General features: G+C 41.7%; 1 protein-coding gene across 2 annotated transcripts in view; it reads left to right on the top strand.

Moving 5' to 3' along the window:
• MCU (mitochondrial calcium uniporter) overlaps positions 1 to 16442 on the top strand; it is a 152460-nt gene that overhangs the window by 39561 nt on the left and 96457 nt on the right. The gene's annotated exons all lie outside the window — the stretch shown is intronic.

Genomic DNA, 16442 nt, shown 5'->3' on the forward strand with positions numbered 1-16442 from the left:
CGAACTAACATTGAATCTAGAATCATAGAATATCAGGGTTGGAAGGGGCCTCAGGAGGTCATCTAGTCCAACCCCCTGCTCAAAGGGAGTTCTAGTAGTGGTCTACCCAGCTAAAAAAGAGTTGAGTAGAGAAATGGATGCCATAGAAACTTAACTCATCTCTTTAATAATAGCAGGTTTTTTTGTCTCTATGTATTGATGGAAATAGCACTGCATATTCTCTCAGTTTAGGATAGTAACTATGCTGCTTCGGTAAACAACTCCTACATGAAGCAACTGGAATCACTTTTCCTTAAGTTTCATTGACACTTATCCAAATTTTTTCAACAAGAATCATGACAGTCAGCCTTGTCTGGGTGACAGAGCTGGTAGGTGGAAGTGAGTTTGGCTTCATAGAAATGCATTGATTTGCAGGGGACTTCAATTTGGAATTTAGACAACCCTCCACCCTCACACCTGCATGTGAAGCAGTTTTATTTTTACTAGCAATTCTTTATTCACCCCTATCCTGTCTTGTAGATATTGCTACTTTCTGGGAGACCCAGGTTAGGAATAACTTTGGTTCTTTATATGTGTGGGACTCTCCTGTTGGAGTAACTACTGGGGCTCTTGAAAAATTTAAGGGATTGCTCAACTGACATTGGCTTATAGCAGGACCTCTTAGCTTATGGAGGAAAATACCCTTTCTGCTCCAAGTATGCTACAGTAAGTGTCATCATGAAGGGGGCAAAATGGTGACTTCACTGAATATACACAAAAGATTTGTCCATCATTTAATTTTGGTTGGGACTTGGCAGGATGTGGGCACAGAACCAAAGGTCAAATGACTGAGATGGATACTACCATATGTCAATAACTCTTGAAATAACCCATAATTGGTATATTGTGCAATCTGTGAATGTATTATCTGAAGTGTAAGTCACACGGCGTTGTCAGATAGGGATGGAGCAGAAGAGTTATCTTCAATTAAAAAGAATGTTTGGAATTGCATTTTGTTGAGACTCTTGAGATGAAGGTGAAGTTAGGCTATTAAGCAGCATCCATGATGACGTTGAATCCTTCCTTGTTAAGCTGCACCACTAGATCTATTTCTTTTCCGTCTATTAACAGGTGACTAAACCCTAGAACTGAAATAAACACCAAACTTCACTTTCAACAGATGGGGAGGATTTTTTTTTTAAAAAGTGAGGGGGAGGAGTTAATCCATATGGAGTGGTACACAAATACTGCATTCTGAAGAAAATCTGAGTGGAAACTTTGACAGTTGTATTTGTTGGTGGCTTTCACTGGTGTTTACCTTGGTCAAATGTTTTTTAGTTTTATAACATTTTAAAAGGAAAAGTTAATCTTCCATCTTTCTTCAAAGAAAATGAGGCTTAAGTAAAATGTACAGGCAGAATTATTACAAATGTAACTATGGGGAGGCATGTCCACTAATGTAACCAATGAGGTAAATCCAAATACAACCAGCATGCAAATGTGTGATTTAAAAAACAAACCAACAGTAAAATGACATGCACAAAGCTATAAGGCCTCCAGGGACTAGGTTAGCCTTTGAAAAGTGAAGATGACAAATATCTCATTTGAGATAGCACCTGCTGCCTAGAAAAATGGTTTCTGAAGCATGAAAACATACTTGTGAGATATGAAGAACTGAACATTTTAATTTTTTTTAACTGTAGAGATAGTAGAAATGTAGAATCTAGCATGGTTGGAGGGCTACTAGGATGTCCGAGTAATTTATTGTGAGCTGTCAGCATGTTAATTGCATAGAAACTATGTTGAAACTCTGACAAAGGTTCCACTATGAAGATGCTAGAACAGTTAAGTAGGTGTTAACCCCTTCCTCCCACCACTTCAGGGGACACAGAAAATATAGTTTTAAACAGCAATTTAAAAATCCCCATTCCTGTTTAGACCTCACCTTTTCATCATCTGACTTTTGTTTGTCGTCATATTATTTACGAGCCATTGACATAGACATTTTCTTGCTAAGTCACCCAGTTTTGTGAGATCCCTTTGTAATTCTTCACAGTCAGCTTTGGACTTAACTATCCAGATCATTGATGAATATGTTGAACAGCAATTGTCCCAGTACAGATTCCTGGGAGATGCCTCTGTTTTTCTCTCTACTGTAAAAAATGGGCATTTATTCTTTCCCTTTGTTTCCTATCTTTTAACAAGTTACTCATCTATCTGTTATCTGATGACTGCTTACTTTGATTAAGAGCCTTTGGTGTGGGACCTTATCAAAGGTTTTCTGAAAGTCCAGTTACACTGTATCGACAGGATCTTTGTCCACATGCTTGTTGCCACCCTCAAAGAATTCGACTGGTGCTGAAAGTAGTTGCCAGTATTGCCTCTGGAGACTGCTTTAAAAACTGATGTTACATTAGCTATCATTGAGTCATCTAGTATAGAGGCTGATTTAAGCAGTAGGTTACATATCACTGTTGTTAGTTTTGCAATTTCAGATGAGTTCGTTCAGAATTCTTGAGTGAACACCATCTGGTCCTGGTGACTTATTGCTGTTTAATGTATCAGTTTGTTCCAAAACCATCTCTACTGACACCTCAATCTTGGACAGTTCCTCAGATTTGTCACCTAAAAAGAATGGCTAAGATGTGGAGATCTCCCCCAGATCTTCTGCATTCAAGAGGGATGCAAAACATTCATTTAGCTTTTCGGTAATGGCCTTGTCTTCCTTGAGTGCTCCTTTAACACGTTGTTTGGCCAGTGGCTCCACTGGCCAGGTAGGCGTCCTGCTTTTGATATACTTTTTAAAAAATTGCTGTTAGTTTGTGTTTTTTTGCAAGTTTCTCTTTAAATGATTTTTTGATCTGCCTAGTAATACTTTTCTCTCATGTAATAAAGCATCAGGTGCTGGAGTCATCTTAAGCACCAGATCCAGACTAACACGGCTACCCCTCTGATACTTAAGCACCAGAATACTGTAGGACTTGCAAAAAAAAAATTTTTTTTAAATTTTAAATGGGTTTTTAAATTAAAAACCTTTTGTTTAAAAAAAAATCAGTCTTAAAGTCTCAATTTACTATAATCTATTTGCTCGTGCCCTCCTTCTTTTGTGTCTGTAGTAGTTTATGCCCCCTGCCACACAAGTACATATGCTGATTAAAAAAAATTAGGGCTGGCGATTAATTGCAGTTAACTCATGCGATTAAAAAAAATATTGCGATTTAAAAGAAATTTATTATGATTAATTGCACTTTTAATCGCCCTGTTAAACAATAGAATACCAATTTAAATTATTTAATATTTTGGATGTTTTTGTACATTTTCATATGTATTGTATTCTGTGTTGTGATTGAAATCAAAGTGTATATTTTTTATTACAAATATTTGCACTATAAAAATGATAAACAAAAGAAATAGTATTTTTCAGTTCGCCTCATACAAGTACTGTAGTGCAATCTTTGTTGTGAAAGTGCAATTTTCAAATGTAGGGTGTTTTTGTTTTGTTTTGTTTTGTTACATTACTGCACTCAAAAACAAAACAATGCTCCAGTGACCCCCGGGCTTGCCCAGAATAAGTCACAGAGATCCGGAAGGTCACTGAATCCATGACCTCCATGGCAGAATCGTATCCATACTTAAAATTAAATGTGCACACCATGTCGTAGCAAACAGATTAAAGTACAGATGGAAGCCACTTTTTATAGTGCTATGCAAGCGTAATAGAAATCCATCAAAATGCACAGTGCCATCTGAGGACCTGATATGTCAGGAGGAATTAGCTAGTTATTCATTGTTGTGGGTGAAATGTGCACAGTAAGGCTCCCCCCCCCTCACAAAAAAAAAGCTTCTTCTCCCCCACACAATACATCCTGTACCGCCTAGTTTGAGATTCTTATTGGTCACTAACCATTAAAACATACTGATTTGCAGCTAAATACAGTCCTTAAATCTGGTACTATTGTCAGCTAACCAGGAGGACTCATTATATTTGTAGATATTTAGATAAGCAATTATATATCTTATCATGCATTTATTCAATATTATTTTTACAATATTATATTAGATGATAAATGATGTATTTCTTATTTACTAGATTATAATTTTTTTTAATCATGATTTGTCAAGCTGCATTCGAGTGGAAATTGGAGTTCAATTTAAACTGTAAAAATCATCTTATTAGCTTAAATGTGGTGGATACGTAAGGGAAAAATGAGTTTTATTAAAACATGTTCTGCATTTAAAACTAATGGATTAATTAAACAAAGGAGGTATTAATTGATCACAAATAATTTCTAAACACTAGCTACAATGTCCAAGATTTTTAAAATTAGTACTCTCGCATGCTATTTTTATTCATTATGCAATTTATATATTATATATACATTTATAATTTTATATGAATACTATGCAAATGCAATCAACATGTTTTAATGGTTACCAACCAGCAAGAAGCAACCGTTCTTCTTTAAGAAAATAACTAAAAATTACAAATAAAAAGCAAGATAAAAAATTGATCAAGGTTTTCTGCTTCCTGATTTAAATCACTTTAATATAAATCAATCCACCCTGCTAGATTCCATTCCCAAAATTGGTCCACTGTTTGTCATATGTTGCATAAAGGCTTTCTTCCAAACTATGGGACAGCTTCATAATGGATTGCTTTTGGTGCTTGGAAGCAACACAAAATACTTCTAGGGGCAGTGAGTTTTTTTTTTAAAAAACAAAAACCCCCATCGAACACAGTAGTTTTCAACCTTTTTTTCGTTTGCGTACCCCTAAAAAATTTCAAATGTAGGTGCAGAAAATCTTAGACATAGTCTGTGGACCCCCAGGGGTCCATGGACCACAGATAGAACAGTGGTTTTCAAACAGACAAAAGGAAGGAAGTCCTGAGGTTGATTTTTTGAAAAAGGATTTTCAGCTTGGAAGGAATAATTCTAGAAACTCAGACCAGACTCAGAATATTGCCTTCTCTATTTGTCCTAATCCACTGGTTAAATCTAAGTGTAATAGATTACATCTATTGGGTTTGAGATGCAGCTGCCTATGGTTATTGATTCATTAATTGCTTCATGTTGCCTTAGTATGGCTATAGATAAATGCTGTATAGTAATGCTATCTGTTAGAGTAGGCTCTTAAGCCTTTGTTCTTAGAGCTAGTTTTGCCATATGTACCACTGGTTTCTGTTTGAAGACTTGCAGGGTAATGGAGGTTGAGCAGGTGGCTGTGAAGAAGTAATGTGCCATCTATAGCTGAATCTATTTTGCTGGAATCTGTATAATTAGCAAGGAAGGGAGGATTGGTGATGGAGGGGAACTTATGCAGCACTCAGGGCTTGTCTACATGGTATAACAATGTGCACCATCGTAATGTAATCTGGGGTGTAATATGTAAAGTGCTGTGAAGCGTTGTGCTCTAACCGATCTGTGTAGATCCTGTTGATGCACTCTGAAAGGTACCTAGTGCGCATTGATGTAGTCCCAGTTGAAACAGTACTACGATAATGCACACTAGGTACCTTTTTAGAGCTCATCAGCAGGGTCTACATGAAACTTTTATAGCACAACGCTTCAGAGCGCTTTAGAGTTTACACCTCTCTGGTGAGCATTGCTGCACGGTGTAGACTAGCCCTAAGAAATAATGGTCACTTTTTCACATCTCTGCTTCACCAGTTGACTACACAAGGAGCTTTTTTAGCTATCTAAAAACCAAAAGGGATAATGGAAATGGAAGGAAATGGAAATGGAAAGAGGGGCATGTCACCAAGAAAGTATACACGGGAATAGCGTGAGCATGTTGGGACATAATCAGGAGAGCCAAGGCAAAGAATCTGTTACAGCTGGCAAGAAATGTTAGAGACAACAAAAAGGTTTTTTTTGGGGTGTTTTTTTTTTCAAATATGTTAGATAAAAAAAGATCAAGGACTGTGGGGGGTCTGCTGCTTAATGGAGAAGATGAGCTGGTAATGGAAGATGATAGGAAAGCAGAGCTGTTCAATGATTACTTTTCTTCAGTCTTCTCACAAAAAAATAACATGACTGGAGGGCTAGCGAAGATACCGTAGACAATAAAGGGGAAGGGATGTAGATAAGGATAAATAAAGAACATGCAAGAATGAGTTCAAATCAGCAGGGCCGGAGGCTGTTCACCAAGAGTACTGAAGGAATCAGCAGAAGAAATCTTGGAGCCACTGGCAATAATATTTACAAACTCATGGACGAGAGAGTTGGTCCCTGAAGACTGGTGAAGGGCTAACAGGGGAAAAAGGAGGAGCTGGAGAACTATAGACCAGTCAACCTGACTTAGATACTAGAACCTGGGAAGCTGCTAGAGCAATGTATAAAATATTTAATTTGCAAATATCTGGAGGATGAAGGGGTAATCACTAGCAGCCGGCATGGATTTACCAAGAACAAATCATGCCAAACCAGCTTGATTTCTTTCTTTGACAGAATAACTGATTTGGTGGATGAGGGGAATGAAGTGAACACAATATACCTGGACTTCAGCAAGGCTTTTGACACAGTCTCACATGACATTATGAAAAGTAAGCTGGAGAAATGTGGGCTCAGCAGAACGACCATTAAGTGGATACGTAATTGGTTAAATAACCGCAAACAAAGAGTAACTATTAATGGAATTATGTCGGATTGTAGGGAGATCTCAATTGGGGTCCACGGGGATCTGTTCTGGGTCTGATGTTTAACATCTTTATTAATGACCTGGATGTAGGAATAGAGAGCAGATGACACAAAGCTTGGGGATGGGTTGCCAACACTTTGGAGGATAGAGTTAAAATTCAGAGGGAATCTAGATAAATTGGAGAACTGGGCTATAGACAACAAAATGAAATTCAACAAAGACAACTGTAAGATGGTACACTAAGGGAAGAAAAACCAAATGCAAAAATACAGAATGGGGAAAAACGGTACTGGCAGCAGCACTGCTGAGAAGGATGTGGAAGTTATGGTGGATCAATATGAGTCAGCAATGTGATGCAGTTGCAAAAAGAAGAAAATGCAATTTTAGGTTGCATTAACAGAGGCATAGCATGCAAGTCACAGGAGGTGATTTGTATTGCTTTACTCAGTGCTGGTCCAGTTTTGGTCACCAATGTATAGAAAGGATGTAGAGAAACTGGAAAGGATCCAGAGGTGAGGGACAAAGATGATCAAAGGGATAGAATGCAAGCCATATGAGCAAAGTGTGGTGTTTAGATGTTGCTTGACATTATTAGAACTGGGAGCACTGGCTGTTGGGAGTCTGAAAGGAAAGGAGTTGAGGAGGCAGAGTGAGAGTTACAGAGGGCTCAGCAGCAGCTTGGTAAAGAGGTTTCCACTTTAAAAATAAAGTCCTGTTGAAGTTTAAATGCAAATTTAGACAAACTGAACTCTCCTTTCTGGGGCATACAATTTCACAGGCTGGACTAAAACCTGATCCAGATCATATCCTGGCAATTTCAAATGCTCCTCCTCCAACAGATCTGCAAACCTTACGTTCCTTCTTGGGTCTTACCTCCTGGTATGCAATATTCATTCCCAATTATGCTTCTGTCATTGAACTGTTAGGTTGAACTTCTCCGTAGTAATTCTCCTAAGTGTGGACAACGGATGCACAAGCTAGTTTCGAAACGGTGAAAGACTTGCACTACTCAGTCCTGCATTGCCCACAATTGTAACTACTGATGCTTCTGATTATGGACTTGAGGCTGTCCTCACACAACTTCATGAGGACAACACAGAGAAGACTGTTGCATTTGCTTCAAGGACACTAAGTAATGCTGAGAGAAAATATTCTACAGTCGAAAAAGAAGCACTTGCTTGTATCTGTGCTACTGAAAAATGGAGAACTTACCTGTGGGGCCATACGTTCAAGTTGCACGCAGACCACAGCCCTTTGACGACGTTGCTCACCACGAAAGGACTGGGAAGAGCAGGATATCGTATTGCTAGATGGTCTGCAAGACTACTCTCTTTCAATTACGAACTGGAATATAAGCCTGGAAACAAAAATGTGGTAGCTGATTGCCTTTCTCGCCTGCCTTTGCCTTCACCAGATGGTCCACCGGAGAATGAGGATGTAGTAGTTGTGCTTATTAAAAGCACTCTTACTGCAGTTACAAGAGAACAGTTTCAGGCTGCTTGTTCAGTGTGTCCAATTCAACAAAAACTATGGGAATTTCTGACAAAGAGATGGCCCAGTAACCCTAAAAACCTTAACCCAGTTTTGCTGCCTTATTTTATAGTTCGGGATGAACTTTCTTTGCTCGATGGCTGTGTGCTACGAGGTACACACCAGCTTCTTGTACCAGAAGAATTACAGTCAAAACTCATACACCTGGCACACGATACTCATCAAGGAATTGTCAGAACCAAACAACGGCTATGGGATCTGTATTGGTGGCCAGGGATGGACTCTCAAACTGAAGCACTCATAAAATCCTGTGTCACTTGCCAAATGCATGATAAGACAGCAGTGACATGTACCTCTCCATTACAGCCTGTTCCTCTTCCTTAATCTGCATGGGAAAAAGTGGTGATTGACATTGTAGGACCCTTTGATACTGCTCCAATTGACTGTCATTATGCCATCGCTTTAATAGACTATTTCAGTAAACGCCTAAGGTAGCGTTTACATCGCAAATTTCTTCTGCTACAGTAATTAAGTTGCTCTCTTCAGTTTTTAGCAGGGAAGGTAACCCCAAAGAACTGGTTTCAGATAATAGTAGTCAATTTACTTCCCTGGAGTTTGAAACTTTTCTAGCAGAGAGGAACATTTTACACAGAAGGTCATCCCTATATTACCCTCAAGCCAATGGGGAAATCATACGGTTTAACAGAAGTTTGAAAGAGAGTTTGCAAACGGCTAAACTGGAAGGGCGATTGTGGATACCCTTCACTACTGATTTCTTGCAAGCATACCGGGCTACACGACATGCCACAATGCAAAGATCACCTGCAAAGTTACTGCATGGGAAACAGATGAATACTAAACTGAACATTGCTGGATTGTTAAAGGCACGACCTGAGGCCCCAGCCGAGGACGATGTGAGGAAAAGCAGTTGAACAGAACCAAGCAAAGTATATGGCTTTCACAGACAAGTGGCGGGGTGCTAAGGAACCAAAGTTTGAGTGTGGTTCCTTCGTTAGAATACGAAAACCTGGAATTTTATGCAAAGGGGACCATAAATTCACAGCTCCTCTTAAAATCATAGAGAAGAAGGGACCTTACACCTATCGACTTTCTGATGGGCGGGTATGGAATGCTTCTTATCTTGCACCTGCCCATGCACCAAAGGGAGATGATGCCACCCAGTCTGCATTGGATGACTTCACCATAGTATCAACACAACAAGACACTGCATTGGAACCGAGGCTTGAGAGACGGCCTGTCAGACCCAGACGACCACCTGTCTGGACTAGAGACTATGTAATGTAGTATCTACAGTGTTTTCAGTGTAATACTTCTGCCAATAGTATAGTGTCTTGTTTCCTATTTGTTCCTGTGGTTAGAACAACAATGTTTATTTTAATTGGGAGAGTTTCTTGAGAGGAGGGAATGTGGTGTTTAGATGTTGCTTGAAATTATTAGAACTGGGAGCACTGGCTGTTGGGAGTCTGAAAGGACAGGAAACAGGATGGAGGGGGAGGAGTTGAGGAGGCAGAGTGAGTTACAGAGTGTGCAGCAGCAGCTTGGTAAAGAGGTTTCCACTTTAAAAATAAAGTCCTGTTGAAGTTTGTTAGTACCTTGCCTGGCTGATACAACACAAAGGCTGAAGGAACTGGGTATGTTTAGGTTGGAAAAGAGGAAATTAAGGGGGGTTATGATAGCAGTCTTCAGATACTTGAAAGACTGCCATGAAAAAGATGGAGAAAAGTTGTTCTCTTTTGCTACAGAGAGTAGAACAAGAGGCAGTGGGTTCAAACTACAGCGTAGCACATTTAGATGAAATCTCAGGAAGAACTTCCTGACTGTAAGAAGACTAGGCCAATTGAACATACTGCCTCGGGAGCTTCTTCACTGGAGGTTTTAAAAAGGAGGCTGGATAGCCATCTGTGTTGGATGGTTTAGATGACCCTTGTGGTTCCTTCTAATTCTATGATCACTTCTATCTCGGACCCAGTTGCTTCCTTATTTACATATCCACTAATTATTTTTCTAAACTGTTCTCAGTTTTGATGCAGGATGGTGGCTTTCATTAAACCTTCAGAAATGCTCCCTGATGGGTCGAAGCTGTATGTGATGGGATCCCATGTGAGGGGTGCAGCCTGTGACTGTGGGACCACCGTGCCCCCTTAACTCTCTCCAGCCTGGGCTGTCTCTCACAATGCCTTGTGAGTGACTAGCAGCAAACCCCTCCAAGCACTGTTATCACTTAGCACAACTGCATGTGGAGACCCTACTCCGTTATATTGCATGAATACTCCCAGAGCCACTCATGAATCACACAGAGAAAGGCACCACAGCCAAATCCTCCCAGCACGGTACCTCAGGAATATACCATCTTGCACTGCTCAAGATGGAGGGTGCAGATTTATTAATTGGTTCACCACTTCATCAGTGGAAAATGGATATACACCAGCTTTTGCAAAACCTAAGCAGATTTGCCACACACTTCATACAAACTCACTGGTAAAGATAAACAGTCAAAGATAGATTTTTAAGTGATATTAAGTGATAGGCAAAAAGTCAGAGCTAGTTATCAAAAGAAAAGAAAATATAACCATGCAGTCTAAACTCTCAACTCTATTAGACTGGGCAACATCTAGATTAAGAGGTTTTTCTCATCCTACTGGATATTGTAGTACTTGATATACAGGTTTGTCCCTTAAATCTGGGCCAGTCCCCTCAGTTGGAGTATTCAGAGTGTCCTTGTTGCTTGCAGCGTAGGTGGGTGAAGGAGAAAGGCCAAGCATGTGGCCACTGTTCTATTTTATATCCTCAGTTCCATGTGCTTGGGGAGTACAAGTCCAGGCATGTCTGGGGGCATTGCTGAGTCTCCAGTCAAGGTTGAGCAATTCCCTTGGTGTGGCCTCATGCAGGTGAGTCATTGCATTTTAGGTCCCTTGCGGGAGAATGGTTATTGATGGGTTGATTGACACCCTGCCCAGTTGTTGGTTACTTTCCTTGCTGTTGCCTCTGGGGAGCTAATATCTGGCTGATTCCCCAACTTACAGCATGTTTTAGCGACAACCATACAACACAATTCTTATAACTTCATATGAATTAGTGATATACATATATGGATAGAGAAATGATTTTCAGCAGGTCATAACCATTCCCCTGATGCCTTACAAGGCATGCTTTATATGTAATATCAAAATTATATACAGATGAGGGATATGGAGGGTTACAGAGTGCTCCCCCAAGGTACAGAAATCACATTTAAAAAATGCTGACTTGGCTTCCTTCGCTGAACTTGACGCTAGCAGCCTTGGATTCCAACAGATGTCCCCAAAGAGAAGAGAATATGATGGGATTTCACTCGCACTGGAGTTGGAGCTATTCCTTGTAGTTGGGGGGTACCATGACTGATAGTTAATAAAAGAAAGTCCGGAGATCTCCAAGCTTGGACAGCTTTCATTTATCTGTGGCTCTTAGGGTATGGCTACACTTGCAACTTCAAAGCGCTGCCGCGGGAGCGTTCCCGCGGCAGCGCTTTGAAGTGCGAGTGTGGTCGCGGCGCCAGCGCTGGGAGAGCTCTCCCAGCGCTGCAGGTACTCCACCTCCCCGAGGGGATCGCTGCTCCCAGCGCTGTGGCACTGTTTACACTGGCGCTTTATAGATCTGTAACTTGCTGTGCTCAGGGGGTGTTTTTTCACACCTCTGAGCGAGAACGTTGCAGTGCTGTAAAGCGCCAGTGTAGCCAAGGCCTTAGTGTTTCAAGAGTCTGAGGCAATTGTTTTAAACATCACTGACCTTCTGCTGAACTCTTTCTCATAAAAATTAGAAGGCACATGCTTCAGAGTATGTCTGTTGCCCAAAACTAGTTGGAAGGGGTTGTGTTGGTTGATGCATTCCGCAGGGGCTCAGCATATTATCTTTGCAGTATTTCTAGTCCATGGACCCAAATGTAAAACTGAACCCAGCCCCGAGTGCAGAGGAGTGCTAATGTTAAGGTAACAATCTAGCCTCTGTGACTTCTTGATATTTATACATTTGTAGTAATGTTTGTTTCCTAAGGACGCTGCTACAATTGTTCAGTACTAGCACAACACTTTTATTTGCCTTGAAGGGATATGGTTTAGTGGAGTGGGCTTCATTGTGTCTAGTTTGTGGATTTTACTATCTAAACTGCATCTCATCAGTTTTCCCGTCCTGCTCGCTGTTCCTGCCTTCTCTACTTTTCCTTCAGTCTAGGATGGGTATGGAAGACTTTGAGTAATGCACAAAGAAATTTGATATGTATTTAGCTTTTGAGTTTGACTCTGATGTTTCAGAAACTAGTAAATTCCACAGCAGAAAACTTAAAAGCTATGTGAAGTAAATAGACTGAAATATATGCAAGTGGCTGATGGTTTTCCAGTTGCAAACAGTTTGCTTAATGGTAGCCTGGGATGCTTTTAGCCCAGAAGATTTAGGGATGTGGGGATGATGATGAGGGTGGAGGTGGTGGTGGAGAAGGGGGAATCTGTTTGATCAAATTGCCCCCTGCTGTTTTGCTCAGTTTAAATTCTGAGCATAGAATTGACAATTGTAGGGCATGGCTACACTTGCAAATGTAGAGTGATTTGAGTTAAACTAGCCTTCATAGAGTGCAGTAGGGAAAGTGCTGCAATCTGTCCACACTGACAGCTGCAAGCACACTGGCGTGGCCACGTTTGTGGCACTTGCAGCGGCCACAGAGAGCAGTGCATTGTGGTAGCTATCCCAGCATGCAAATGGCTGCAGCATGCTTTTCAAATGGTGGGGGGTGGAGTGTACCAGAGAGAGTGGGTTTTTGGAGGGCTGAGAGCATGTCAGCATGCTGTCTTGTAAGTTCAGACAGCAGCAGGTCCCCCTCCCCCAGCCTCTCTCTCTCTCTCTCTCACACACAGCATTCTACAGTAATGGTTTGCTTTGATACCCGCATTCCTGCAGCGATTCCAAAACAATGACAAGAGTGGCCACTTGATTTAAAGGGATTATGGGACGTTTCCAGAGGCTGATCAAAGCGCAGTAATGCAACACCTCATTCTCACTGACGCCCAGGTGTTTCATCCGAGGCGCACCAAGCGTTATGTTTCTCTATGTTTCTCGCAGAGGTGGATTACCAGGAGTGCTCTAGCCATGGAGTCAGAGCGCTCTAAGTGCCTTGCCAGTGTGGATGGGTCGTGAGTTAAGGCACCTGGGGCTGCTTTAATGAGCTCTAACTTGAAAGTGTAGCCAAGCCCTTAGATACACACTTTATACTGCATCAGTCCTGATTGCAGTTTTAATAGAATTTGCTAACAACTTCCGAGCTGTAAGAACAGTTTTATTTTAGTTCATGAGCTGTTGGAAAATTATTTAACATAGGAAACAGAAACTGCTTTTGATAATGTATGTTGTGAGGCTTGGGTCTGCTCTTTGTGTGTAAGCATGTTCCCTTTGTAGAATTTCAAATGTAAGCAACACTTGTCCACAAGCTGTTATATTGGTTACTGTGTCTGGTAATTCTGGACACAGAATATAGTAATCACAAGCTCATGAACCTGGTTTCTGTATCCAGGATCCCCCAGTGCATAGAAGGTCTCTTTTTAGTACTCTGTACAGTCACATTGTTTATTTGGAGCATAGAATTTTTAACACATACAAATAGTATTTCTATGTTGAAATGAATGTGTGTGAACTTAGAAGCCATTTTCTGAAAAAATGTCCAAAATACATTTTGTACAGTTAACAGGATCTGGAGATTTTTTGATTGGCTGAGGTAATAACTCTTCTGTCCTAGAAAATGCCATTATAGAAAGAATATTCTCTCCTTCAAATATGCAGAAAAAGGATATAATAAACAATTGCTGTTGGAGGAATGGGACTATTACTACTAACAGCAAAATTACCTCTCAGAATAAAAGAATTACTAATATTTGTGGATCTCACTGCTGTCACTTGTGAGACAATTTGTATTGGAAGAAATCACATATCCCCTCATCATCCTCCCTAATGGCATGTATACAGATTTACAGTAAAAATTTTGTAAAGGAACAGTGCTGTTAGAAAATGCATTTTAGTGCAATATTATTTTATGTGGGCTTCTTTCAGAAAGTTCTCTTTCAAAACCTTTTCTGAGTTAAGGACACATGTAATTGAGCACTATACTGAAACTAGTGCAGACATGGTTTAATTTTTTGTGAATTGTCATATTCCTGAAAACTGTAATGTAAAGACACCACCTGACATGCCTAAATAACTTTGGATTCCTTTAAAAAAAAAAAAAAAGAAAAAAAAGAAAGAAAATAGTGAGTTCCTCTTTCTAACCAAATGTAAGTTGGTATCTGTCTTGTGCTTTACTGGCTAGTGTAAGTTGTAAATTGGTTCAGTGCTCCTGTGCAGGGTACACATTGCAATTCTTGGTGTGTCACAGGATACACTCATTGCATGTGGCACCTCCTCCTGGTGGCTCCCAGGGATTAGCTCTTTCCAGGCACTGCCCTCCTTTGGCAGTGTCTCTCTTTCACCCCGGGGCCCATCTCCCTCCTGGAGCTGCAGCTTCCTGCTTGTGGCTTGGCCCTGCGGCCAGGTCACTACAAGGTTTCTCCTAAAGTCCTTCTGCACGAATAGTCTCAGGCAGTCTTCTCCAGCACTGCCCTCCCTGATGGTGCCACTTCCCCAGTGGCCAGTAGGGGAACCTGGGTCTGCCCACTTCTCTGGGTTCCAGTCCAGGGACCCTCAATAGGGTTGCAAACCCTCCCAGTTTGGGTAAGAGTCTAATCTGGGAGATTTGAGGGTGCTAAAAGTCCGGTGGCACAGCAGGACTAAAGCAGGCTCCCTACCTGCCCAGGCTCCGCACTGCTCCCAGAAGCAGCCGGCATGTCCAGCAGTGGCTTCTAGATGGAGGTGTGGCGAGGGGATCTCTGTGCGCTGCCCCAAGTGCCACCTTCCCACGGTTCCTGGCAAATGGGAACTGTGAAGTGGGAGCTGCGGGGGTGGGGCCTTCAGGCAGGGGCAATGCACAGAGCTTCTTGGCTGCCCCTGAACCTAGGAGCCACTATCAGACATGCCACTGCTTCGGGTAGCCACCTGAGGTAAGCGCCACCCAGCTGGAGACTGCACCCTGAACTCCCTCCCGCACCCAAACCCCCTGCCCTAGGCCCTCCCCACACCCAAAGTCCCTCCCAGAGTCCGCACCCTGAGCCTCCTCCTGCACCTAAACTCCATCCCAGAGCCTGCATCCCACACCCCCTCCCACTCCCCAACTCCCTGCTCCAGCCCTGTGAAAGTGAGGGTTGGGGAGAGCGAGCAGTGCAGGGTGGGGGGCTGGAGTGGGTGCGGGTCAGGGCCTCAGAGGAGGGGCAGGGCAGGGGCATGTCCTTGAGGAAGGGGCAGGGAAGGGATTGTGGCAAGGGTGTTTGTGCAATTAGACAGTTGACAACCCTAACCCTCACCCTCACCCTAGCAGTTGTGGGCTTTACTCTCCCAGCCCTCACTACTCCTTCCCTGGGCTGCTTCCTACAACTCCTGGTTCCCCTCCTTTCTTACATCTACCAGCTCCAAACCTTCCTTCTGCTCTGTTCCTGGCTTATATGGGCCCCACCTGTACCTCCTCAGCTGGGTACCATCAGCAATTAGGTTCCAGACCTCCTTGGCTTCTCCTCCAGGTGCAGCCTGGACAGTTAATAGGCCTATTTGGCCACCTTAACCCCTTCCAGTCCTGTTTGGGGTAGACACCCCATTACATGGTGCTTCGGAACTCTATTTGTTAGATAATCTTGGTATTAGTTAGAAAGAGCCTCACGGTGTTTTGTAAAGTTGGTCTGTAAAGCACAGAAATCATATTTTCAAGTTTCTCAAATGATTATGCTTGTATGTATTTAATTTCTGCCGGATGTCTGATGCTAGTGTTGGAACCTTCCAATTAAATTGGGTGCCCCAGTGCAGTAGTTTAACAGAAACACCTATGAATGTTGCAGATAAAACTTAATTACAAAATCCACATTATACCTGAGGATCTTCCAGAAAAGAATGCAAGGAAGAATGTATTCCTTCCCACAAATGCCTGTGGTGGCAATAATGTTGTTTGAGATGGAAGTAGGATCCTGGTGAAAGTTGTCTCTGAAATGATTCTCAAAAATGGAAATGTAAACTACTGATTTTTCCCTCCTTTTTAGAAAGGGTAAGTAATAGTTGTTACCAGATTTGCCCATTACTATGGAGTATGCTCATTTATTTGGGTTACTCTTCTGGGGGGGGGGGTGTTCTGTAATTCTATCAATGGTACTGCTTGTGTCATGTGTGTTTTCACATGGAGCTCTACTCCTCCCTTATGCAAGTCCTCTCCCAATGAT

This window comes from Mauremys mutica, chromosome 7 (genome assembly GCF_020497125.1).
Source record: "Mauremys mutica isolate MM-2020 ecotype Southern chromosome 7, ASM2049712v1, whole genome shotgun sequence".
NCBI lineage: Eukaryota > Metazoa > Chordata > Testudines > Geoemydidae > Mauremys > Mauremys mutica.